The sequence below is a fragment of the Macaca fascicularis genome, chromosome 7 (genome assembly GCF_037993035.2).
Source record: "Macaca fascicularis isolate 582-1 chromosome 7, T2T-MFA8v1.1".
In the NCBI taxonomy this organism is placed as follows: Eukaryota; Metazoa; Chordata; class Mammalia; order Primates; family Cercopithecidae; genus Macaca; species Macaca fascicularis.
In genome coordinates, this window is record NC_088381.1 from 54957098 (window position 1) to 54982911 (window position 25814).

Genomic DNA, 25814 nt, shown 5'->3' on the forward strand with positions numbered 1-25814 from the left:
AATGACAGCCACTCTGGCCTCTCCACTGGCTGCACACCACAGGAAACCTTCAAGGTAGGTATCAACATCTCCATCTTACAGACTGGAGAAACTGAGGCCTAAGGAGGTTCATTTGCCAGGGGTATGAACAGATGGAGCCAGATTCACACCCAGGTCTCTCTACCCCAAGCCTGTGTTCTCAGGACACCCAGCCCCAGTCCCTGATGAGACAGGTAGGGCTGATGGGTGGACACTAGCCTCTCCTGCCAGCTCCCCACATCCTCCCGGCCTTCTCCTCCCCATTGCTCGCCTCTGTGTAGTTTCCGGTTCTCCAAGCAGCCTTCCACATCTGCCCCAGCCACGTGGAGTTCCACTGCCAAGCTACTAAAGCCCAGGAGGTCTGCTGTGGACTTGGGTTAGGGTGGACTCCTGCCCCTGCTGGGACCCTGGGAGCAGGGTCTGCGTCCTCTACCCTCTGCTGCTTCCAGTGTGGCTGCCCACAGGGCTGGGCACTCAGGGGACAGGGGTGACAGTAAGGAACCCAGAAACAGTCCAAATAGTTGACTTGAATCTCAGGCAGGATGCAGGACTGTGTATTTTAAGGAAGAGGTTTACCCAAGGACTGGACAACGAATTAGAGGGAACTCCAGACCCCACTTTGGCCCTGGACTGAGCTTTGGGGAACAGAGGTCCCTGATCAACCCTTGCAGCTCCAGACAGCTCCACTGCTCCCTCTTGGCTCCCTCTGACTCTCTCTCTCTCTCCTTGCCTTTTTCCACCCCCTTCCCCTGCCCTTTTTCCCTTCCTAAAAAACACAGAGAAATGGGATTCAGAAGCCTACACCGCCTGCGAAGTATGGTTCAGCCTCCCCAAAAGAGGAAATGCCAGTGTGCGGGTTCTCATGGCAACTCCAGCTCCTCCCCCCGCAGCCGCCCTGCGCCCATATGGTGAGACTCGCGTGGCACCGGCTCAGAGGGGCCTTGGGGTCTGGGGCTTGGGCTGCAACGGGGGCCATGTTGGTTCCCTCAGCTGCCCTGTCCAGAGCTCACCCTCCTGGGCACACGAGACCACCGCCTACAGGGACTCCCAGGCCTGTCCTTGGCCCTCCCCAGGATGCAGAGATGTGGGGTGATATTCAGAAGCTGCTGCCGCCTAAGTGGGGGGCTTTCTGTGGTCAACAGCACTCTGGGGCAGCCTTTGAACTCTGCTTCTAGCTCCTACCGGTAGAAAAGAGTGCGTTAGGCACCCTCTGCCTCTCCCATCCCTCTGGCTTTGTCCATGATACATGCCCTGGACTTTGGGAGTTCCATGTTAGGTGTGGAGGGATGGGGGAAACAGGAGTGCAGCCAGGGGTTGGTTTCTTTGTCCCTGGAAGTGGCACCCTGGCTGCCAGCCCCACCCCATCCCAAGCTACCACACAGGTGCCCAGCAGACCTGGTCTCTGAGCTGTGGAGTGAGGGAGCAAGGCTTGAGCCCTCGTCTTGGCTGAGCTGCCCCAGGACACTGCCCCTTCATGCCCCTAAACTCTCCCCATGCCCATCCAGGGCAGCTCCTACCAGCTGTGTGGACTCTTGGTTTTTGAGGACAGTTGGCATTTCCATGACATATGAAATGGAAACTAGTGCCAGGCAGGCTTGGGGACTGGAGGGATGGCAGCTGAGGAGCAAATCTTCTAAGGCTTGATACTCATCCTGCCTCTTTTCCTAGGGCTCAGACAGACAGATAGACAGACAGGGATGCCTGGATCCCGGGTACTGCCTGGCTCCCCCTCCCTCCCCTGACCTCAGGGTAGCTACCCCAGACCTCAGCCAGCCATGGGGCATCTTGAAAGAACCACCCTGGACAGGCTAGGTGGAGCCGTGGCCGGCGGTGGGGGAACACAAGCCCCAAGCCCAAGGGCGGTGAAGGTTGGGGCCCACTCAGTGTTCACGAATGTGGCCCCTCCACCACCTGGGGCCATTCTCTCTGGGTGCCCTGAATCCCCAAACTTCCCATCTTGATGCCTCCTGCACACTCTCCATTTCCAACTCCTCTCCCCAGGCATTCCCATGAGTATCAGAATCAGGGAACTCCAAAGGGGATAGGCTTGACCTCTAGGAGCACACAGATGGCGCCTAGGGAGGGTTAGAACTCTACAAGGTCACACAGCGAGCCTGGGGTAAAGCCGGGCCCAGAAGCAGGTCCCCCACCTCCCTGCCCAGGGTACTTTCCAGGGCCCAAGCCACTTCCTCTGAGGATCTCTCCCCCTCAACTGAAGGAAGGAGGGATGGATGTAGGGGGGCAGGGAGTAGAGATTCGGGAACAGATGGGCTTGGAGGCTCCGCCGCGGGGGCTTGAGGGAGGGGGAGGAGGCCGGGAGAAACTGGAACTGTTACAAAGTTGCGAGTTAAAACATTCTTCACACTCCCGCCTCCTTTACTGTTCTGATGCACCAAGACGTGACAAAAATGTGTCAGATTTTTAAAAAACCACACACACACAAATGCCAGTCCCCGTCTCTGCTGCCCGCTCAAGTTTGGGCCATCTGTTTCCCGGGGGTGGGAGGGGAGTGGGGCTTGGCAGTCGGCGCCATCACTCTGGATGCCCCCAACCCGGGGTCTGGACCAACGGCCTCGCCCAGAAATGGCCCTCAGGTGACAGCGGGATGTCTAGGAAGGTGAGCCAGGCTGTGACACTTCTCCCTCAGCAGCGCCGCCCTGCCATGCCCACCCTAGAGTCTGGCGCACGCCCGGCCCTTCACGCTGAGCTGGGCAGTGGCCCTTCACTTCACTTGCTGCATCTGGGGGCACTGGGGCTGGAAGAGCCCTCTCTGGGATTCCCAAAGCCCACCCTTGTAGTACAGATGGGAAACTGAGGCCCAGAGAGGAGAGGCTCGGCCAGGTCCACAGGGAAACTGTCTGCGTACAGGCTTCACCCATTCGCTCAACAAACACTGACCAGGCATGTTCTGGTGCTGGTGCTGAGCACCGTTCTCACCGCACATGGTTCTGGGCAAGGGGGACTCAGTGCTGAACCGGCAGATGCAGGCGTGTTCTCCAGCAGCTCAAGGCCAGGGGGAGGCAGCCGATCCGCGAGTAATAACAGGCTGACAAACTGGGACTTCCAACAAAAGAAAGGGGAAGAAAAGAAAGCAGGCAGGCCTGGCAGTAGGGACTGGAGAGAAATGAGGGTGACCAATCATCCCCATTTGTCTGGGAATGTCTGCTTTCACCACTAAGAGTTTTGCATCCTAGGAGATACCTCGGTTCTGGGCAAACCAGGATGACTGTCACCTGAAGGCTACTTTAGGTTGAGTACATTTGAGCTGAGTCCTGAACATGATGAAACCAGCAATGTGAAGATCTGGGGGGCAACAGAGGAGCTGGAAGACTGAGCAAGGGCGGAGTGGGGGAAAGGGAGGCAGGCAGATCACAAAGGGCTCATGGGCCCTGGAATCGAGTGGGGATTTTATCTGGTCACAGGATTCAATTCTATTGTGGTCATTGACTCAAATTAGGGAGCAGCTTGGTGCAAAGGTCACAGATTGTACAGAATTTAAAAAATTCATTAAGGTTGGAGCCCTGGGAGCAAGGGCAGTGGCTTGGGTGCCTGGAGAAGTTGACCGGGACTAGATCTGAAGCTTCCTCAGGGAGCTGGGACTTCAGCTATAGGGCAATGGGAGCCACTGAAGGGTATAAGCAGGGGCTTGGCGAGGTTAGATATGCAAGGAAAAAACCCTAACGCTCTGGGCTGGTCATGGCTCTGTACAGACCAGCCACCTCCAGAACACCATCCACCACTGTCCCCACCCCCAAACCTTAGGGAGTCCTGTCATCTTCCAAGACCCAGCTCAAATGCCACCTCTTCTAAGAAGTCTTCCCTGACTTGCTGAGAGAGACAGGTGCAATCATGCCCTACCTAGGACTCCCCTATCCAAGGACCCTCAAGCAGAGGTCTCAAGGGAGCCCTCATCACGATGGACACCCTTTGTCACAGGGATCCTTAAGGCCATCTGACCAGAACCATGTTCCAGTTGTGGACATGGAGGCTCAGAGAGGGGATGTAGTTTGCCTGAGACCACACAGCAGTTGAAGTGTGAGGTCAGTTCAGAACCATGTCTCCTCTGTCAGAGGCCCTCCTCTGAGTTCAGAGGCCCTGGGCTCCTGCCTATAGGAGTAGTGGGTGGTGAGAAACAAAGAGTGGCCAGTCACCTTCCCACGGAGGAACAGAGGAGTGGTCATTACCATGGTGGACTGGGTGGGATGGGCCATGGGGCGTGCCACCTGGCCAGCTGGCAGATTTATAATGGAAGTCTCCCAGATCAATTACTGTATTACCAGGCAGCCTGACCTTGAAAGCTGGCAGGCGGGAGCGGCTGGGGTGGGGTGGGGTGGGGTGGGGTGGGGCCAGCCTAGAGCAGCTGCCCAGCCTTCTCCAGCAGAGGGCACCCTGGGAACCAGGAGACCACCTGGTGGAGCGGAAAGGGGTGGGGCCTGAAATCCTACCATTATTGCACATTCTTCTGTTTAAAATAGTGAAAGTCCTTGTTAGAATGCAATAAACCCTTCCCTACATTATGCTCCAGGAAGAGATCGTCAGACCATTCTGAAAAGGAGTTGGCACAGTTATTTCTCCTCTCTGAGTCTCGATCTCCCTGCCCGCCGGCAAAATGGGGATCCTTGTCCCAGCTCCACTCACCCTATAGGGTTCATTTGAGGCTCACGGTTAATAGGCTTAGAGATGGGCCCTGGGGCATGTCTAGCCTGGAGTAGAGTCAAGGGTGTCCAGGGGGCCAGGCGGAGGTTCAGCCATGGTGAGACGTGGAGGGGTGCCGAGGCCTCAGAGGACATTACTTCTGATTCCTCCCATGGCCTGTGTGATGATACTCAGTGCCAAGGGACTTTCTCAGGGGTGCTCTGAGATCCTGAGGGGCGGGTGCCTGGCCTGGAGTCCCACCCTTGCAGGCACCTCTTGGGAGAACAGTGAGCCCCGGGGGGAGCAGAGTCTCCCTTGCCCTCCCAAGGCAACCTCAGCAGATGCTGACATGGTTTGCAGCAACAGCTGGGCTCTATTCTCTGTAGCAAGTGGGAGCAGGGATGGAGCCCTGGAGGAGGGAGAAGTTTGCCTCTTGCTCCCTCAGTTTCCTTTTGTCAACATTTCCCCTTAAACTCCTACCAATTAGAAATTCATTTGGGCTAGTGGATGAATTAAGGGACTTCATACATGCACAGTGTTTAGAACAGTGCCTTCCTGGCCTGGGTGGACAGGCAGAAAGTGGAGGGTGAGTAGCCATCAAGGGCTGAGAGTCTGTCTGTAATTTTCCCAGTGTCTGGTTTGGGAGCAGAGGAAAGCACAGAGGCAGGGATGAGACCCCTGTCTGGAGCACAGGCCTCTTCCCAAGACAGGCAGGCGGAAGGGAGGGATGCGGCTGCACCTGAGCCTGGCTGTCTGCTCACCACAGTGCTGGGCACTGCAGGGAGAGTTTGGGGAGACAGGACAGGGTCAGGGGGGTGATTATGGGCAAACAGAGTGGAAAATGAAGGCCTTCAGCTGGCAAATGAGTTTAACAGAAATGAGATGGGCAGAGGCTGTGATGAGAATGGCAATGCTGGGCAAAGGTGAGCTGATTTTCAAACAGGCCTGGGTGGGCAGGCTGGGGTGGGTTGGCTTCATCCCTTGCCTTCAGGAGTCAGCCATGTTGCAGGGACAGTGCCTGAGCCCCCAGACCCACCCCACACCAAGAAGGCAGAGGGACAGAGAGACCTTTGGACTGACAAGATCCCACAAGAGTGGCAGGATGAAATTAAAGCAGGAGGGATTGTGGTCAGACTTGCAGAAGAAGTTCTTGGACAGCACAGGAACAAACAGGGAAGGCTGGGAAGTCCTGGGGACAGGCTGCCCCCAATGCCCACCCTCCCAGAGGAGCTAGTCCCAGCTTTGCCGCAGGCAGCAAGCAGAGCCTCCTCGCTGAGGGTATTCAGCTGTGGAAGACCTCCCAGAGGCAGGCCTCTCTTTGGGTCTCAGTTCGCATATCTATGAAATAGGAATGACAGTGCCTTGCCAGTTCATATGAAGCCCCCAGTGAGACTCAGCACCAGACACTGTCCGTTTCCTGGGTTGGGCCACCATCCCTGAGAGGCCAGAAGGCAAGCCCTTCTCTGGCCCAAGGGCTCAAACACTGCAGGGTAAACAGCCTGAAGCGTGCCTCACAGCACCCTAGACCCTGTCCCCTTTCCCCCACTGATTGCCCCACCCTCTGCTTCTTTTTCCCTCCTGCCCTTCCCTGTGGGGCCTAAGAAAACAAGGCCAGCATGGCCCACATCACACAGGCACAGGCCAGCCCTCTACCTTTGCGGGGCTTCAGTTTCCCTGTGTGGACAAGGCTGTGCTGACCCACAGAGTCTTGGAGACCCTTCCAGGGCCCATGTTCTGGAGGGGAGGATGCTATCTCTGATTCTTCTCCAATCCTCATGGACCACTCCTGCCCAGGACACTGCCTGCACCCACCCTGCCCGACTCCCTTCCACAGGAGCTTCCATGACCTCTGGATGGGGCAGAGGAGATGGTAGGTAGGTTGAGGCAAGAGCCATCTCCAGTACAATAACTAATAACTGGCTGACAGATTGAATTAGACCTTTTCCAGCTCCATACCCCATTGATCCAGGAGGATCCACATATGTGAGTGTGTGTGACCCTCGCCTACACAGTTCTGGGGCCCCAGTGCACAGCCTCAGTCAGGTAGGGTTAGCAGAGAGAAGGTGTGGTACTGGTAGCTCCCACCCCCACCCCACCCCCCTCAGCTGCCCCAGCTCCTGCCCAAGGGGCCTCTGAGCACTGAGTTACAGCTTGGCCTGGCTGCAGGGAATGAGAGAAGGGTGGTCAGAGGGAGGAAGAATGGGGTTGGCTGGAGCCCTTGGGGATGAGGGGGCAGGAAACCCTTTTCTATGAGGTTCTCAAGAAGGGAACAGGCTGCCCAGCCCCAGCTGAGAATATGACCCACACTCACCTTCTCTCAAAGCCAGCACCCTCCACCCTGTCTTGAAGCCTTTCCGGCCCCTTTAACTCCATTTTAGCAGCCTTCGGCTCAAGGCCAGGGACTAGCGTCCTTGGCCCTGGGTTTCCCTGAATGCCCAGCCTGGGGGTCTCTACTCCATGAATGGCTGGTGGGTGAAAGGAGGCCTGCCTGCCTCTCTGTGACTTAAAAATCAATCCTTTTAGCCCCTTCTGAAGCCAGAGGGTTTCTCGTTCTATATTTTAAAATACTTTGAAGTCGATGGACTGACTCCTGAGCCATCATGTGCACATGTGCCCTCAGCTTGGTCACACGTAGGCACACACAGCACAAGTATGTATACCGACAGATGCACACGATGACAGCAATATTTCAACAGCTGACCACTGCATAGAACCCACACTCCCTGGGCTGGGAAAAAGACAGGCATTACAGGAGGTTCTGGGCATGGAGGCTGTGGGACAAGCAAGGCCCCTGCAGGAAGGAAGCCAGTGCTTCGCCACACTCGAAAGGCAGGACTCCGCCTCTGGGGGAAGGTGGGGATGCCGGGGGTCACCCCCCACCTGACAGGCTTTTTGAGGATCAGTCTCACCTCCATAGACATCCAGTCCAGGGCTAAGGCTGCCCCAGTGGCATCTGGAAGTCCTTTCTAATATCTAACTTAAATCAATCATCTCTTCCTTCATTCAGTAAATATTCTCCACGCATGGCCATGCCCTGGGGTAGAAGGAAGCAGAGATGTGCTGGGTCACCTAGAACTGTGTGCGGTGCGAGGGTGGAAGAAGAAAGTGGCTTTGGTGTCTACTAGTGGTGGGGGGTGGGGAGACTTCCAGGATCCCTGGGTGGCTTACACCGTGGTCATTCCCCATGATTCAGTTTTCTTGGCTAAATGGGGCCTGGTTCAGGCAGGAAACCCTGCCACCTCCCCCTGCCACCCAGTCCAGTGAATGTCTGCCTGAGCTCACTGGTGGGGTAGAACTCCACCCTGGACTTTGGTCCTGTCTAGGGGACCCATTTAACCACCCAAGGCTTTAGCTAAATCCCCACCCAAGATGCATCCTGAAACGGCAGTGATATCTTCAGGTATTTATCTGCCCTTCTCTCAGAAACCCCTTCCTACCTTTGAGGCATCCTACCCAGACCCCCAGCCCCTGCCCCACTGCCTGAAATCTCACTAGTAGGGGTCCTTCTTCAGTGTTTGGGTGTTCTTTGCGTGGGGGTGCTCTGACACGCCCCAGTTCCAGAGATACAGGCCTCCCCTACCACTCTGCCCCTCATACCCCAAGTCCCAGGGGCCGAAGCTGGAGGGTACAGTGAGGGATGGGGAGAGCCTCTGTCACCCTCCATGCAATCAGCTGAGTGTGGCATAAATGACCCATGAGTCCTGGGGCCTGGCAGAGGAAATGCTCAGGCCTAAGAGTGAGGTCACCTGGTCAGGGAAGCCCAGAGAGGGGCTAAACAGGGCAAGCCTGGGCTCCCAAGGCAGAGCCCCTCTGGCAGGCCAGGGTAGGACCCGGGCAAGCCTTGCCTTTGGACCTCGGCTGAGCTTGCAACACCAAGCATTTGCTGGGGAAGGTGGGGAGCTGCCACAGAGCCTTCCCTGGGAGACTGACCCAGATTTCTCTCTCCCTCCCTCTCTTCTGCCACACAGGAGCAGTGTGTGTGTGCGCACGCGCACGCGTGCACGCGTTTGCGTTCTCAGCCCTGGCAGGCAGAGGGGTGGAAAGGGAGGAGGCTTGCTGAAAGCTCTGGGAAATGAGACAGAAATCCTCCCCAAATCCCTGGCCACTGTCACTAATAGCTGAAATACGCTCTTGACAACAAGGTGAAAGTCTCTGGACACTGGGGCCTGGCCTTGCCACCAGGAGCTGGTGCCCCAGGCCTGTCTGTTAAGGGAGGGCCCCAGGCCTTGTGGATGGTTGGGGGATCATGGCCCAGCCCTGACCCCATCCTCTGGCACTTCTGATATCTCCTTTCTAGGCAATATCTCACAGGTCCCCCAGGCGCTTCCCTGGGAAGTAGTGAGCTCCTGGTCAGGAGAGCGGTACAAGTGGCTGGGGAGGGTAGGTCAGCATCCTGTGGCAGGCACTCATATGTGTGGGGAGGTGGCTTGCACAAAAGAGAGCGGGAGGGCTCCTCCCAGCCTGAGCTGTTTCCTTGATGCCTACTTCTATCCACAGTGCTGGCCACCAGGAGCCCCTACCCCATCCAAGTTGGCTGGCTTTGTCCCCAGGACACCAAATCTCAGGACTCAGCGGGAGGGCCTTGAGATGGGCCAGAGAGGGCTGGACCCAGGCCTGAGAGCAGCAAGTTCCAGAGCATCTGACTCCAGTGGGAGGGGAAGGGTGTGTCCCTCTGGGGCTGCTGGCCGTGGCGGGGGCTCTTGTACACACATACAGATAGAGAATTGTACTTGAAGGGACATGCTCCTTCAGACTTGTAAACACACAGCTGTACACGTGACACACATACAGAGATCTGCATGTGCAATCAGAGGCATGCTTGTACACAGGTGTGCCTGAGCTCATAAGAGGTGGGCACACACCTGGGTATACAGGTGGGTGCATGGGTATATCTGCCTGTGCACATGTGGGCAGGGACACTGGGTTCCCTTGTGGGCTATTCTGAGCCCCATGAGGTGTGTGAGAGACATTTTCCCCAGAGACTGTCCACGGGATGTCCAAGCCAAATCCTCGAAAAGCTTCCAGAGGTGACTCCACAGGCAAGCTCTCTCCTCTGCCAGCACTCGAGGCCCCTTGCCCGACCCTCAGCCCTCTGGTGGGCTCTGTGCCATGTCCTCTCCAGCCAGGCCTTTCCTGCCTTGCTCCATGTTTGGCAGATATCATGCTTTGCCCTGTACCCTGAGAGCTAGAGCCCTGCTCCTTGTTGAGGACCCCAACATCCTGCTAGAGGGCAGCGGGAACCTCCTGCTCACCCACTGTTTGTGTGTGACCCTGGGTAGGGTTCTGCCACTGCCTGGGCCTCAGTCTCTCTTCTGCCTATTGGAGGGGCTGCTTTGAGGCTGGGAGCTCTGAGAACTAGGAGACCCAGCACAGATGAGTGCAACCACAGTCACGAGTGCCCTCCAGGCCAGCCCCAGTCCAGAGCGGCCCTTTCCTGCACCCAAGGAGCATCCTTTGTCCTCATGCATCCCCTCCACAGCTAGCTGGCTCGGTCGCCATGCTGGGAATCCACCTGCCTGCAGACGCTGACCTGCCCACACCTCACCCTCCACTAGGCAGGTGAGGTGAGACGCTGAGCTGGCCCACCTCCAGGCTGCCCTGCATGTGTCCTTGGCCCTTTCAGACCCAGGGCCTTTGCACAGGCGGTTCCCTCTGCCTGGGGTGCTCATTCCTCTCCGTCAGCCTAAAAACACCTCCTTTTCCTCAATGACTCCATTCAAGTGTTTGCTCTTCTGTGCAGCCTCTCTCCCCCATCCCAGCCACCCCCAAACGGTGCTCTGGCTCTGGCTCACTGAGCAAGTTTCCCTAGCACTGGTGAGCCCTGGCTATGCTTCCCCACCACCCCCACCACCAAGGCCACGGACTCCCCCAGGGCACAGCGAGGACCTGTTTATCTCAGTGTGCTCGGACGCTTCAGAGGGCCTGGCCTGGAGCACACAGCGTCCAGCAAGTGTTGGCTGAATGAATTAGTGAATGAATGAATGAATGACATGAACATGTGGACATCTCTGCCAAGTCCTGTCTATGAACTGAGACACAAGTTCCCGAGGTCCCCTTTGAGTGGGTGTTTCTTGGTGGGCAGAGCTGCCTCTCAGGGAGTCTTGCAGTCTGAGGCTGCCTCTCATTCAGCAAACAACCCTGGTGAGGCCCTGTTGTCAAAAAGTGTGCAGCGCTCCTTGGGGGCAGCAGGCACACACCAGAGAACATGGGAGGGAACCATGGGGCCTGCATCATATGGGGCTGAGTGTGCTGTCGTCACTACTGCCCTCATCTGCTGATTACTGTGAGCCAGCACTGGGTGAGGGGCTGGGGACTAGCCTCTGCCTGCCCTGGGGAGCGCACAGGGGAGGAGATGCTGGTGAAGGAAATGACTTAGGGGCTGAAGCTGGAGGCAGAGGAGGGTGATGGCTCAGTAGGAGAGCTTGGGAGCCACACAGCCTGATTCATGCTGCCCACCACTTAACAACCTTGTGATCTGGAGCAACTAACTTAATTTCCTAGCATCTCAGTTTTCCTTACCTGTAAAATGGAATGGTAAGTGTATTTACCCCACAGCATTGTTATGAAGATCAAATGCTTGTAAGATGCTTTTAACAGTGCCTGGCATATCATAAGCACTCAAAAAACACACCCTGCCACTATGAGTTGTTGGACAACTCAGAGTAGCCCCAACTAGGCATGCAGCAAATGAGCAGGCTGGCAGCACAGGAGACAGGCAGGTGGCAACGGCTGAGGAACTCAGCCCCCTGAATGATAGGTGGCTTGGCTTCTTGTGCTCAAGGAACCAAAAGATCTAAAGAAGTCTGGCCAGAGGGACACTGAGACGAGCAATGTGGTTGGAGGAGAGGATACTGACCCAATAATTCTCTGGAGAAGAAAGAGGAGGGGAAGCCTGAAGTGGACGGGCAAGGAGGGTCTGGGGTCTGGGAGTGCTAATCCTAGCCTTTCTGCTTCTAACAGTGCATGGATGGGGGAGCATGTGCAGTGCCCCCCAGGAAAGGGCTGTGTTTGCCTTGCTGTGGAGGTCAGCACCAGCAGAGCTGTGCAGATCGGAGTGTGGCCGGGCACAAGGGAGGGGAGCGCATTCTCCCACTGCAGGAGCAGAGCAGAGGGCTGAGGAGCTGCTCTCCCACCTCTGGCTATCTGGACGGCCCTCAGTGGAGCCCTTCTAGGCTGCGGGCACCTCGGGATGAGATTTGTGGACCTTCCCAGGGATGTGGAGCCTGCTCTTCAGGCCAAGCCATTATAGCAGAATAGGGAGGGGTGAGGGGCCACGGAGTGAAGGAGGCAGCTGCTGAATATATGAGATGAGGGGTGCTCCCAGGGGGCTGGACTCGAGGACAGCAAGTCCCTGGTGCAGGAGGGAAGTGGGTGGACTTTGTTCTCCTGCTCAGCCCCGCTGCGTCTCCTGCTCTCTACCTAAGGCCACCCCCTCCCATCCCACCATCAGCCTTGTCAGTGTGACATTAATGGGCTGACATTAACAAGCCAGAGCTCCTCCACTTGTCTGCCAGGTCGAGTCTCAGCCGTGGAAGAATTGCTAATTACAGCCACCATAAGGAAATATCAATGATGGACGTCAATATTATTGCCTCCTGCATCCCTGCCTGTTTATTTGGAGACGAAAAGCGCCCTAGGGTCGTCTCTCCAGGACGAAGCTGAGTGATGACAGCAGGGAGGAGAGCTGCACATGGAGAAAGGGGCGTCCTCCAGCTGGATTCATTCATGAAACCAGGACCCATTTCCTCTGGGCAGAGTCCTCTCCACTGTGGGCCCAGGGTTGGGGCTGAGGGCAAAGGAACCTGCACAGGGAGGAGGAACTAGTGATCCTGCTCCCAGCCCTGGTTCACCAAGTGACTGCATTGCATGCCTCTTTGTGCCTCAGTTAGCTCATCTGACAAATGGGTATGATAATTCCAGTCCTGCCTACCTTGTGCATTGTGAGGAAGTGAATGAGGTGCAAAGTCAGGGTTTTAGAAGAATGATCCATGGTGCAAACGCAGGGGCTTCGTGGGCTGAGGAGACATGTGGGGTAGCTGAGCAACTGGGAGGCACCAGCAAAGGGATGGACATGTCCCAGCTCAGTGAACTCTCTGAAGCAAATATCCTCCCGACCATCCCCTATCAAGCACTTTGGTAGAAATCAAACAAACACTAAACACAAACACTAAAGCCACAGAGAAGAGGGGAAAGCTTGACTCAAATGCACAGCTGCTGTCTGGTGTCTCTGAGCCCCTGAGCCTGCGGGGACTTGCAAGGCTTCCAATACACACCCCAAAGCCTGCATGTAATGCCAGTCACAGGCTGAACTGTCACGCTGGGCAGCCCTTCATCCGCTGAGAGAATCTCCCAGGCATGCACACCCCTATTCAGAGAAACAGGGGCCCAGTTGAGAAGCCCCTTTAGAGACAACCTGGACTGTCAGAGAAATGCACTTTACATGCCAGGGTCACGACGCATGCGCAGGAATACATCCACGTGGCAAGTTCATGAGAGTGTGCACAGACTAGAAATAGGCAAGCACGCACACACAGAAGCACAGCCCCAGAGACACACGTGGAAACACATACATTGTATGGTATTCAACACACATATACACACACAGGGGAGCTGTCCTGGGGAGCTCACGGGCGAAGACACACACACACACACACACACACACACACACACACACACACACACACACACAGACAGCATCTTAGGCCCCAAACTGGGTTCTTGGGAACCTCTCCCTGTTGAGAAGGAAATAAAAAATCCCATGTGGTCTTCAGACACATGTGGCCTCTCAAGCCATGGACAAGCCAAGCAGCAGCAACTAGATGCTGGGAAGCAAAGCCCAGCGTGGCCTGAATATTTCACAGGAGATTTCGCTTCACAGAAAATCCCTTCTTCGCCGCTGTGCATGTCAGGGTATAATTACCCGTTAGGTAGCAGAGCAGAAACCTGGGAGGATGTGTGCACAGCTTCTGGCCTGGGCCACCACTGGGCCTCTGCCTCTGCCTCTGCTGCAGGCCTGGCAAGGGCCATCCTGTCTCTCACCCGCTCCCACCACGGGCCAGAGCGAGGACAACTGGATGCCACTTTAGGACATGGAGTGTCCTGGCTTAGGGTTGCCTCTGCTCCAGATCCTCAGACTCTGCCAGCCCCTAGCTGAGTCCCCCCTCCCTTTGCCCCCCACAGCCTCTCCCCCAGCTCTTTAGCAGGAGCACAGAGCCACAGCTCATCTCACTCCCTCATCTTCCCCCTTCACCTCTCCAGCCCATCGAGGTGTTTGTAGTCCTCTGAGTGAATGGCAGGGAAGACCGAGAGAGGTACACGCCAGAGGAAGGGAGAGAGGACATCCTGGCTGGGCCCTGGAGACCCTGGAACACTCTCCCTCACTCCTTTTGTCCTAGAAAATGTCCACACATGCTAAGCTTAGCTCAGATTATATCTCCTCCAGGAAGCCCTCTGGACTGCTCCCAGGGTCAGGAGCCTTCTCTGGCTCCCATAGCCCACTATGTTCCTCTCCATCACTGTTCAGTAATCAAGGGCTGAAAACATAGATGCCTACGGAGGCCAGGGAGGGAATGAAAGTGAGTGAAGGGGCAAAGATAATGCCCAGGGAGTGGGCAGAGCTCACAAACTGGAGAGCACGCCCCTGTCTAATGCCTTTCAAACCACATTGCCTTATGGCCCAGCAACTTTGCACCTAGAAGTCGACCCAGGAAAATTGAAAACACTTGTACACAAATGTTCATAGCAGCATTGTTCATAATAGCCAAAAAGTCAAAACGACCCAAATGTCCATGAATGCATATATAAACAAAATGTGTTATAGCCATACAATGGAATATCATTCAGCCAAAAAAAAAAAAAAGAATGAAGTACTGATACACACACACTAGGACACGGATGAGCTTTAAAAACTGTGTGCTAAGCAATGGAAGCCAGGCAGAAAAGCCCACATATTGTATGATTCCATTTCTATGAAATGTCTAGAATATGCAAATCCAAAGAGACAAAAGTGGATTCGTGGTTGCCAGGGACAGGGAGGAGGGGAGAATGGCGGGTAACTGCTAAAGGGCACAGGGTTTATGTACCCTTTTGGGGTGATGAAAATACTCTGGAATTAGATAGTGGTAAGGGTTGCACAATTGGGAATATGCTAAAAATCACTGAACTGTATGCTTTAAAATAGTGACTTTTATGGCATGTGGATTATATTTCAATTTTTTAAAACCCAATTGTTTAAAATGGAACAACACATCCACAAGCCACATGTCTGTCTGCAGTCTCTAATTTTCAACCTCTATTTTACACATTTGTCTCTGTCACAAGAGTGGAAGCTCTGGGAGGGTGGAGCCCTACCAGAGGCACAGCCGTGGTCCCTAGACCTGGCATCTCAGGGCAGGCACTTGAGTCACAATGGTGACCACAGCAACATGTTAACCCAGGGCACACTTCATACTCTGTAAAACCTCTGGTCCAGAGCTATGGTCCCAGTCTCAGGTGAGGCCACTGAGGCCCAGGCTCAGGGTCATTTGCCCTAAGGTCACTTGACAAGCTGGAGGCAGAACTGGGCAGAGAAGCCAGGCCTCCAGACTTGGTGCAGCAGGACCCAGAGTGGCCAGGGGCCAGCTGCTGCTGGGCAGGGAAGATGGGCACAAGAATGCAGGCAGCTCTGTGGCTGTTTCCTGCCTTAAGGCCCCCAGATCCCTGGGGCCTCAGAATCAAGTCCACCTGCTGGATCTGGCCTCAATCTCCTTTGATGGACAAGCACCACCCCTAGAGCCTCCAGCCCAGGCCCTGTCTATCATCCCTCCAGCCTTTGCTCACACAGGGCCCCCTTCCTGGAAGACTCTCTCAGGCTTCCCAGGCACCAGACACAGTTCTTCCCCTCCCAGAAGCCTTACTTCATCACCACCTGCCCCTCCTGCAGGGCCTCTCCCCAGCTGAGCCCTTGTAGCATCTCTGGGAGAGTGTGCAGGTGAAAACAAGGGAACAGCCGGACATGTGCCTGACTGCAGGGCTACTCAGGACCTGGGCCAGCTTTGAGCTAGAAGCAAGTCTGATATTTCAGCGTCTGACTGCCAGCAGCTAGGTGCAAGGCCAGGGTTGGCTGGCAGGGGAAGGCAGGGAAGAGGGAAGAAAAGGGAGAAGGTAGAGGGAGAGAGAAGGAGAGGGATAGGGAGGAGATGGGGTGAGAAGGGAGGAAGGAGGAGAAGAAAAGACATGGGAAAAGAGATGGAGAGGAAGCAGGGGCTGCTGTTAGCCCCAGGGTCCCAGGAAGGCTAAGCCAAGGTTACCTTCAGACACTTGATGACACCTGAAGTCACAGATCAGTGCCCTGGGGCAGAGTGAAGCTAGGCGGGGAGGAAGCCCCTTTGGGAGAGAGGCTCCAGCTTTAGACCAGTGGTCCCTTCTCCTTCCTATTCCCCCTGCCTCCATGCAGCGGTGAGGTGGGGAGCAGCAGTGGGCAGGAAGGCGGTCCCCGCCTAGTACCTACCTGGGCCTCCTGCTGTGTCCCAGTTCAGCCTAAGGAGCTCAGCCACCCTCCTGGGTGAGACCTCCAGGGTCAGATCCTCCTGACTGTGATTACAGACTCAGCCTTGACCCTGGCAGGGTGGACTGGCCCCCAGGGAACTGGAGGAGGCCCCAGATGGCTCACTCTCTCCTCCTACACCACAGGGCTGGGTGACAGATCTGGTATGTGGGTGTCAGAGACAGGTCCTGGCTCTGAGTGACTGCTGGCAGCTGGGCCTGAGGTGGCTCATGGGTGGCTGATTTCCTGACCTTCCTAAGACCAAACACATGATAAGCCTCTGCCTCCTCCTCCTCCTCCTCCTCCTGAGGCCAAGCACATGGGTATAGGAACACAGCAGGTGTCTAATAGAAGCCAGCTCCCTCTCTGAACCCCAGCCCCAAGTTTCCTCAGAGAAGCTGCCACTCCTCTCCCTACCCCCCACCCCTGCAGTGCTCGTTCCCCAGCTCTCCCCACCTCCCCTACACATGGACTCAGTGCCGCCTCCCTTTCAGGCACGGGTGAAGCTGTGAATTGCTGGGTACCCACCCCTCCCCTTTCACCCCTCCCCTCCTGGCCTTTCCCAACCCAGATACACATCACACCAGCCCCCACTCAGTGTCCTCAGCTGGCTGTCAGCTAATCCCTGCAGAGGAGTTAACTGATAATTAAGATGTTAGCTGTAAACTTAACATGTGATTCTCTGCCAGGAGTATTTTGGTCTTAACAGGTTGCTTTTGGAATAGGAAAACCTTCAAGAGCCAGCCAAATGGCAGGCAGGGATGCAGAGTGGGGTGTTGGGGGGCACTCTGCACCTGGAGACCTTCCAGCCTCCAGAACGCCCTCCTCACCTCTCGCTTCACTGAGGACAGAAGGCAGGCATGGGAACCCAGAGCTCCGCCTTTCAGTGTCAGCCCCACACCTGTGAGGCGATGACCCTGGACACGAGATGAAACCTCTTGGAACCTCAGTTTTCTCATCTGCAAATGGTGAGATAAAGCGCCAACCTTGAAGAATTGCAGTGCAGGCTGACAAGTCAGGCCCCATGTGCCCAGCACATAGGAGTCCTGAGAGCTCCTGTTGTCCCTGACTTCCCTTTGCCTCTTCCCACACTGAAGGTAACTGTGTCAACTTCCACTCCTCCCGCCTCCTCACACCAACTCCGATCAATCACCAGGTCTATTTTCTCAACTTCCTAAATCTCTCCCCAGGCAAAGATCAATGCAATCAAACAGCGAGGCCTGGACAGACATGAGACTTTTGGGACATTTCAGCAGATGACAGGAATGGAGCTTCAGAGCAGCAGGGAAAGGATGCTGACCCAATAAACAGTGCTGAAACAACTGCGAGTCATTTGGGAAAAAACCACTTAGATCCCTACCTCAAACCACACACAGAAACACATTTCAGATGAAGTAGAGATTTAAATATTTGTGAATATCATAAACAACCAGAAAACAGTATAGGCCAATATTTTTAAAATTCTGCAGTGGGTAAGGCCAGGAACTCTAAAGGAAAGGAGTGATAGACTTGAACACAGGACAATCTAAAACTTTAAAGGGGTTAAATAAATCTCATAAACTTAAATGAAAAAAAAAAAAAACTTGTGAATAATGATTTGCACATATGCCAAATAAAGAGTTAATTTCCTTAACCTCTTCTAAATCCACTTGCTCTTGCAAATCAATAAGATGCATTTTGCCGCCCCCAATCGCTGAAACCACGGTCATCTGTGACCTCCCTGTTGCCGAGGCAGTGACCAGTTCTCAGTCTGCATCCTCGGCCCCATTTGACAGGTGCTTGAAATGTGTCTTGCCCTTGGCGTCCAGGACATACATGCCTGGTTCTTTTCCATCTCACTGGTTGCTCCTTCTCAGTCACCTTTTCGGTTCCCCCTCAGCTCCCCACCCTCTAACTGATGGAGGTCTTGGGGCTGGGACATTGGTCTTTTCTACCTACTCTCCTTCGATGCTCTCATTCAACATCATGGCTTTAAATACTATCTTTATGCTGATGGCCCCAAATTTTTATCTCCAGCCCAGACCTGTCCCCTGGACTCCAGCCACACACATCCACCTGTCAAGCCCATGGGTTCTGCCAGGCTGTCTACAGGCATCTCACAATTTATGAGTCCACTGCCAGGGGTGGCTCATAGGTGTGTGACCTGGGCTCTGCACTCAGAAGGGCCCCAGGCTTGGTTTAATGCTCTATTGTCACCTCCCACTTTGAAATTCTTAATTTTTTTTTAACATAAAGTCACCCATTTTCACTTTGCTCTGGGTCCCACACATTATGTAACCATTTTTTCCAAATGACTCACAGTTGTTCAGCACTCTTGTCCACCACTGAGCCACTCCTCTCCCCTACACCAACACACTCCTCCCTGATCTCCCCATCTCCATCAATGGCAACCCCACACTCCAAATGCTTGGGCCAAAACCCCTGGAGTCATGGTTGGCTCCCTTCTCTCTCTCTCACACACCACCTCATCCAATCTGTCAGCAAATCCTATTGGCTCTACCTTGAGCACGCATGTGGAATCCATCCCCTTCTGCCCACCTCCACCAAGACTCCCTGGTTCAGGCTTCCATCGCCTCCTCCCTGGATCACTGCAACAAACAGCCTCCTGTCAGATCTCCCTGCTTCACAGCTGCCAGAGGGATCTGGTTAAAATGTAATTCCAATCATGCCATGTCACTATGCAGAACCTTCCATGGCTTTCCCCACTTCATTCTGGGTAACAGTCAAGTCCTCCAGGCGGCCTGCAGGTCCTGAGTGATGAGCGCGTGGTCCCTGTTCAGCTGCATGGCCCACTCTCTCCCTCACTCACCCTGTTCCGGCCACACCAGCCTTCTTGCCATGTCCACACAAGCCAGGTCTGCTCCTGACTCAGGGTCCTCAGACCTGCTGTTCCCTCTGGAAGGCGATTCCCCCGAAACATCCACCCAACTCAGTCTCTCGCTTTTTGCAGGTCTTTACTTAAATGCCACCTCTCGAAGACACCTTCCCTGATGACCATGTCCAAGTTGCCCAACACTTCCCATCCCCCTCCTCTGCTTGATTATTTTTCTCCTCAGAACTTAACACTCCCATATGCATGCTGTATTTTTTCCTTGTCTGTCTCTCCTCCATCACAGCTTACATTCCTTGGAGCAGGTATATTTCATCAGTTTTGTTCACTGTTTGGTCCCTAACCAAAACAGTGTCTGACACATAGTAAGTGCTCAGTAAATACTTCCTGAATGAATGGATACAGGAGCAGAGGACTTGACATGAACAAGCAATTTACAAGTGAAGAAACAGAAATGGCCAACAAGCATATGCAAATATGCTCAACCTCATTAGCAGTCTAAGAAACATAAAGTAAAATCATTTTTATCTGTCAAATTGGCAGGGATTAAGTGATTAATAATTCCTGTGATTGGCAAGGGTGAGGGAATGGGGCATTTTGCACACAGTTTGTAGGAGCATAAATTGGTTCAACCTTCTGCAGGTTGATCTGGCTTTCCAGAACAAATCAAAGGTGGAAATGTGGGTGCCCTCTGACTCAGGAAGTCCACTTCCAGAAACATTCCCAAAAGAACTACAGCACAAGCACACACACATGTGCAAACCCAGAGGTTCCCTGAGTGAGGTTTATAAATAACCGAATGCCAGAAACAACCTAAACGGCTGCCAACAGGATTAATAACCGATGAATAATTTGCAGACCATCATACAAGGGATGTAAAAGGATGGGAAAGAACTCTATGGAAGGACCTGGGATGATCCACATGACATTGTTAGGTAAAAAATCAAGTGCTGGAACAGTATAACTAATATGAGCCCAAGTTTTTCCTTTTAAAATATGTTGATAAGTACATAGAAAAAAGTCTGGAAGGGGACACATCAAACGAGTTATCAGTGTTAGCTCTTGGCAGGAAAAGACTACAGAAGGGGCTTGAACTGCATGCTTTAAATACCAAGAGATAGATGGATAGATAGACGGATGAATAGATAGATAGATAACATATAGAGAACATATTACCTTAATAATCAGAAAAATGATTCTGCTCGGGAGAAAATACCTTCTGTGACTCCCCAATATTAAAGGGTGCAGAAGTAAGCCATTCCAAGCCCTCCATAACTTGTCACTGCCTCATCCCTGTTACCCCCACCCCCACTCTGGCTCCCCAAAGTGCTCTGGGTTCCAAGCTCATGAAGCAATTTTCTATTCCTGGTTCCTTTCACAGCTCCATGCCTGTCTCTCAGCTCTGTTCGCAGGCACAAAGGCCCAACCCGCCCTGTCCCATGACCTCCTCAGCCTGGACTCTGCCATCAGAGAGCCAGATGGGGGAAGACGAGGAACCCTGCAGCATGCCCAAAGATCAGGACGGCTGCCCCAGCCCCAGTGAGAGCCGCCAGGTCTCTGTCCTAGGGACAGCCTGCGGCAGCTGGGGGAGCAGGAAATGCCCCTTGATTGTGGCCTGGGCAGGCTGGTTGCCCCTGGCTCCAGGACACCTGCAACAGCCACTGGAGGCAGCTGATCTGAGGAGGCCAGGGTGAGCCCAGCAAGGAGGTCTGGCCAGAGGAGGAGGGAGACTGGGGGTTCAGCCCCCCAACTTGGGTTGCCAGATTTGGCAAATAAAATTGTATGTGCCATGTAATATTTGAGATATATTTACACTGAAAAATTATTTGTTGTCTATCTGAAGTCCAAATTTAACTGGACATCAGTATTTTTTTCTGGCAACCCTACCTGCTACCCCATCCCATCCCTTGGGGGGATATGGCACCAGGCAGAAAGCCTTCACCTGGGATGTCCAGGAGTGGTGGAGAAATGACCTCTCTCAGGCCCACCACAGAGGGGAACTGAAAGTTGAGACAGGCTCATTCCGGGTGCTGAGGGATGTCCCACAGAGAGTTGGGAACTTCCAGAGTTAGCACCATCAGGCACTGCAGCGGCAGTGAAAAGCCAGGTGACAGCAAAGGGAGCTGAATAGCAAAACCTTCTGAGCCAAGGCACTCGGCGGGTGTGTGGCGCAAAACAGCCTGAGCAAACGCAGTGAGCACGGGACACAATGCTGGGGTTGCAGGGATGGCGTGTCCCAGTGCCTCTCAGCATCTCGGGGACACAGCCTGGTGACGAAGAATGGCTGAGGGGTGGCCTTCCTTCTCAGATGTCAGGAACTCCTCCATAGGAGGCCCCTCTGCTGCTGGGGCCTTCAACTCTCACACTGTGTCCCCCACCAAGGCCCCTGGCTCATTCGCTAAAGGCCAGCCTGAGTCGGGGGACCTGGTCCTCACCCCCAGAGCCTCCCACCCAGCACGGAAGCATGAGGCAGGGTGAGCCTGCCTCGCTCTCCCCTACCTGGGTCAGATGGCGTCGGGAGGCAAACAGACTGGCCTCTGGGGGCCTGGGGTGCAGCAGCCTGTCCGTCGCGGTCCCAGCATGCACTGTGGGGGAAGAGCAAGGTTAGTGGGGCAAAGATGGGGCTTCCTGCTACCCCGGTTGAGGCCCACCTCAGCACAGCTCCCCACGGTGGATCCCCATTGCCCAGCCCAGTGGGGCTCAGGTGCTGCCTCCCAGCACAGCACATGCTCCTCAGTGCCATCCCTACCCACTCCCCAGCACCCTGGAGTGGCCAGCCCTTAACCGATCACACCCTCAGGAGCATGAACTCCCTGGCCTGGCATTCAAGGCCCCGTCTAAGCCTCTAACCTTCTCACTGTCTCTCCATATCCTCCAAAGGTCAGTCCCAACTCTGCAAGTTTTGTTCACGTGCACAGATACGCAGACAGACAACCCCACCCCATTCTCTCTAAGACTCCCACTGCTACCAACAAATCTGTCCTCTGCCTCCTGGAAGCTTCACTTACATGTCCTCAGCCCCAGCACCCCTCAATATCCTCAGCAAGGTCCCCAAGGACCCCATCAGCCCCCCAGCTCTCCCACCTCAGCCTGTGGTCTCTGGCAGCTGACCTCCCTTAGGAACACTCTCTCTGTGACTCCCCGATCCACCCTTCCTCATTCTTCACTGCACCCCCATCACTCATCCTAGACATGGCCATAGATGCTATCTCCCTTCCTCCCACCTCCTGGACCATCCTGCCCACACCTGTGCTTCAATCACCCTCTGCCTATGCCCTCAGTGCCACCCACTATGCCCAGAGGAGGGTGAAGCCCCCTAACCTGGCCCACAGGGCACTGCCCAACCCAGCCCTGATCTGTAGGCCACCCTCACCTCCCCTCCAGGCCACACGGCAACCTGCCACCTCCTCAGAAAGCTCTCTGTGACCACCTCCTTTTCACAGTCTCCAAAGTCTTCCATAGGTCACCCTGGAGGAAGCCGTCCTCACTGTGTCGCACTGCCCTGACAGATTGACTTGTCATTTGGTTTTCCTTGTTTCAACAGTCCCACAGCAAACTTTTTCCATCAGGTTTATTGAGGTATAATTATCCTACAGTAAAACTGACCCTCTCTAGTGCACAGTCTATGAGTTTTGACAACTGCGTGCAGCTGTGTAACCACTATAGTCATCAAGGTACAGAACAATCCTGTCACCCCCAAATCCCTGCACGCTGTCTCTTTGTAGTCAACTCCTCCCAGCCCCTACCCCTGGCATCCACTGCTCTGTTTTCTGTTCCCGTCGTTTCGCGTTTTCCAGAGTGTCATACAAATGGAGTCATCTAAACATAGCCCTCTGAGTCTGGTTTCGTTCATCCAGCATAATGCATTTCAGATTGATTAATATCTGTGTTGCCTCTTGAAACCAAACGTCTTTCTTTTTTGTTGCTGTGTAGTACTCCATTGTTTATCCATTCAGCAGCTGAAGGGCATTTGTGACGTTTCCAGTTTTTGGAGACTATGAATAAAGCCACTATAAGTATTCACATACAGGTTTTTGTGTGAATGTAAGTTTTTATTCCTCTTGGTTAAGCACCTAAAGTAGGATTGCTGAGTTGTGTGGTAAGCCTATTTTTAACTTTATAAGAAACTGCCAAACTGTTTTCCAAGTTGGCTATACCATTTTGCATTCCCACTAGCAACCTAGGAGAGTTCCAGTGGCTTTGTACCCTTGCCAACACTTGGTATTAGCCATTTTCAAAGTCAATGTAATGATATGTAGTGGTATTGCATTGTGGGGTTTTTCGGGTTTTTTTTTTGTTTGTTTGTTTGTTTCGTTTTTCTTTGAGATGGAGTCTCGCTCTGTCGCCTAGGCTGGAGTACAGTGGCGCGATCTTGGCTCACTGCAACTTCCACTTCCCTGGTGGGGAAGTGATTCTCCTGCCTCAGCTTCCTGAGTAGCTGAGATTACAGGCGCACACCACCACACCCAGCTAATTTTTGTATTTTTAGTAGAGATGGGGTTTCACCATGTTGGCCAGGCTGGTCTTGAACTCCTCACCTCAGGTGATCCACCCGCCTCGGCCTCCCAAAGAGATGGGATTACAGGTGTGAGCCACCACGCCCGGCCTGCATTGTGGTTTTAATCTGCATTTCCTTAATGACTAATAATGATGAGCATCTATCTTTTCATGTGCCTGATTTGCTTTTTTAGCGCCATCACTATTGGAGATAAACATCTTAATTATTTAAATTATTTACCTGTTTACTTTCCATCTCTTCCATTACATGTGAAAGCAGAGACCTTGGTGTTCATTCCCCCAATACCTAGAATAGCATCTGGTACTGGATAATGATAATGACAATGATGGTGGTGATGACTGTTGTGGAGGTGGTGATAGCTAACATTTATAGAGCCCTTAGCATTTGCCTAGCACCATTCTGAGTGCTTTACTCATAGTAACTCACTTAGTCCTCACAACTGCCCCAAAAGACAGAGATGCTATCAATATTCCCATTTTACAGAAGAGAAAACTAAGGTAGAGAGAGGCAACTAGCTCAAGGTCACACAGTTAATAAGGGGAGAGCCAGTCCTTGATCCCAGGTGTCCTGGAGTCAGAACACCTGACTAGGTCCTTGGCCAAACCCTACATGCAACATCCATGGAGGGATCCATTGTCCTTGTACACTCTATCTGGAAGCTCCCTGATTAGCTTCCCACTAGAATCCATCCTCTTCCTCACCTTCCGGACAGTATAGATGTGATCAGGATATTACACAGCCCATAGCAACCACTCGATATGCCCCAGGTGGAGAGAATAAAGAGGAGTCACGGCCTTGGCTCTTCTGAAACCTGGCTCTGAAAATGGTCCCATAACAGCCTTTGTACCAGAGAATTTTATTGCTCACTGAATGTCAGCACATTTCCTTGGCATTTCCTCAGCCCCTTTAGAGTTGTGCCATATGAGAAGTTCTGCCCAACGGGCTGTGAACAAAAGCGATGCGTGTCATTGCTGAGCCAAAGCATTTCAGAGCCCATGCGAGACCTCATCATTGTCTCTTCTCTGCCATGGCGACTGGAAGTCACATGTTCTGGAAGGGGCTACAAGATGATGGAGCTCCTGGCAGCCTAGGTCCCTGAATTGTTGTGTGGACCAGAGCTCCACCACCCTGCCCACATCCCACACCGGGCATGGAATGTGAGTTCATGTGGTAAACGGAGGAAGGAAGAGAGCCTTTGTTGCATTAAATCGCTGAGAGTTCAGACAGTACCGGTTAGTGCGGCACAACCTTGCCTATCCTACAACATCCCCAGTGCCCCTTTGGGGGCAGGTCACCTTGCTGCATTTGTTGTTAGAACATGTTTGGATGACTTATGAATGAGAGAACTAAGCCCCATTTGGGAGACTCTAAGTAACTAAAATTTCAGCGGGGGTAGAATAATCTCAGTTCCCAAGTTCAAGAGTTCCGTATCCACAAGGAAAAGGGAGACCTTCCAGGCCCTGCAATGGGCTCCACCAGAAGGACTTTCCCCACATGGAGAAGGGAGGCGTGAGCTGAGGCAGGTGGTGGCATCTCCATGAGAGTTGGGGCCTATGCCTACATTCGAGGGCCTGAACTTGACTTTAGGGCAAAGGCTGGGGCATCTTCAGAGCTCTATCCTTGACTTGGGTCTAGGACCAGCTCCCAGAAAGGTTCTGGGGCCCCCAAGTCATTTGTCCACAACTCAGGGAGATAAGGAAAACTCCACAAGGCCACAGGGCCTTGGAGCTGTAAGCTTAATTGCAGGTTTATATTTTGAACTTACTGGTGTTTTACTTTGGCAATTATCACCTTAAATGTTATGTGCTCCTGTGGGACAACACGAGAAACAAGGAGAAGAGGCTACCCCTTAAGATAACAGGGGCACTAGCAGGCAACCCAAGGGAAAGCCCTTCCTGTTGATAAATGCCCCTGCGACTTCTCTCTTTCCCCAATAAGTAAGCCTTGGTGGCAGTGGAATCCACCTACAAGATCAACAGGTGTGACTGATCCAGTGCAACTGAAAACAAAGTCACACCAGGAAACCAGCAGTCTCTGCTCCATTCTTTGCCTTGAGCATCTATCTACTTGGGAGTTAATTTTGATGATGAGAAATTCAAAATCGTACATTTGGTCATTTCTGTGTGTGTGTGGTGTTTTTTGTTTATTTGTTTGTGCTTTTTTGTTTGTCTGTCTGTTTGTTTGTTTGTTTTTGTAAAGGAGACATGTTTAATTGGGCGCAGGCTGAGGTTTTCGCCCTGCTTGGACACCTTGAGTCCACCATCATGGCTACAGCATTTGCTCAGATA

At 53.5% G+C, this 25814-nt stretch overlaps 1 protein-coding gene across 14 annotated transcripts in view; it reads right to left on the minus strand.

Moving 5' to 3' along the window:
* The window catches only part of LINGO1 (leucine rich repeat and Ig domain containing 1), a 204366-nt gene that overhangs the window by 41445 nt on the left and 137107 nt on the right, over positions 1-25814 (minus strand). For 8 of the 14 annotated variants that reach the window (XM_065548254.2, XM_065548251.2, XM_065548250.2 and 5 more), the window contains one exon: positions 21507-21592. The exons of the other annotated variants lie outside the window; for them this stretch is intronic. The gene's annotated coding sequence lies outside the window, so the exon portion shown is untranslated. The remainder of the gene's footprint in view (positions 1-21506; positions 21593-25814) is intronic. 14 annotated transcript variants of the gene reach the window in all.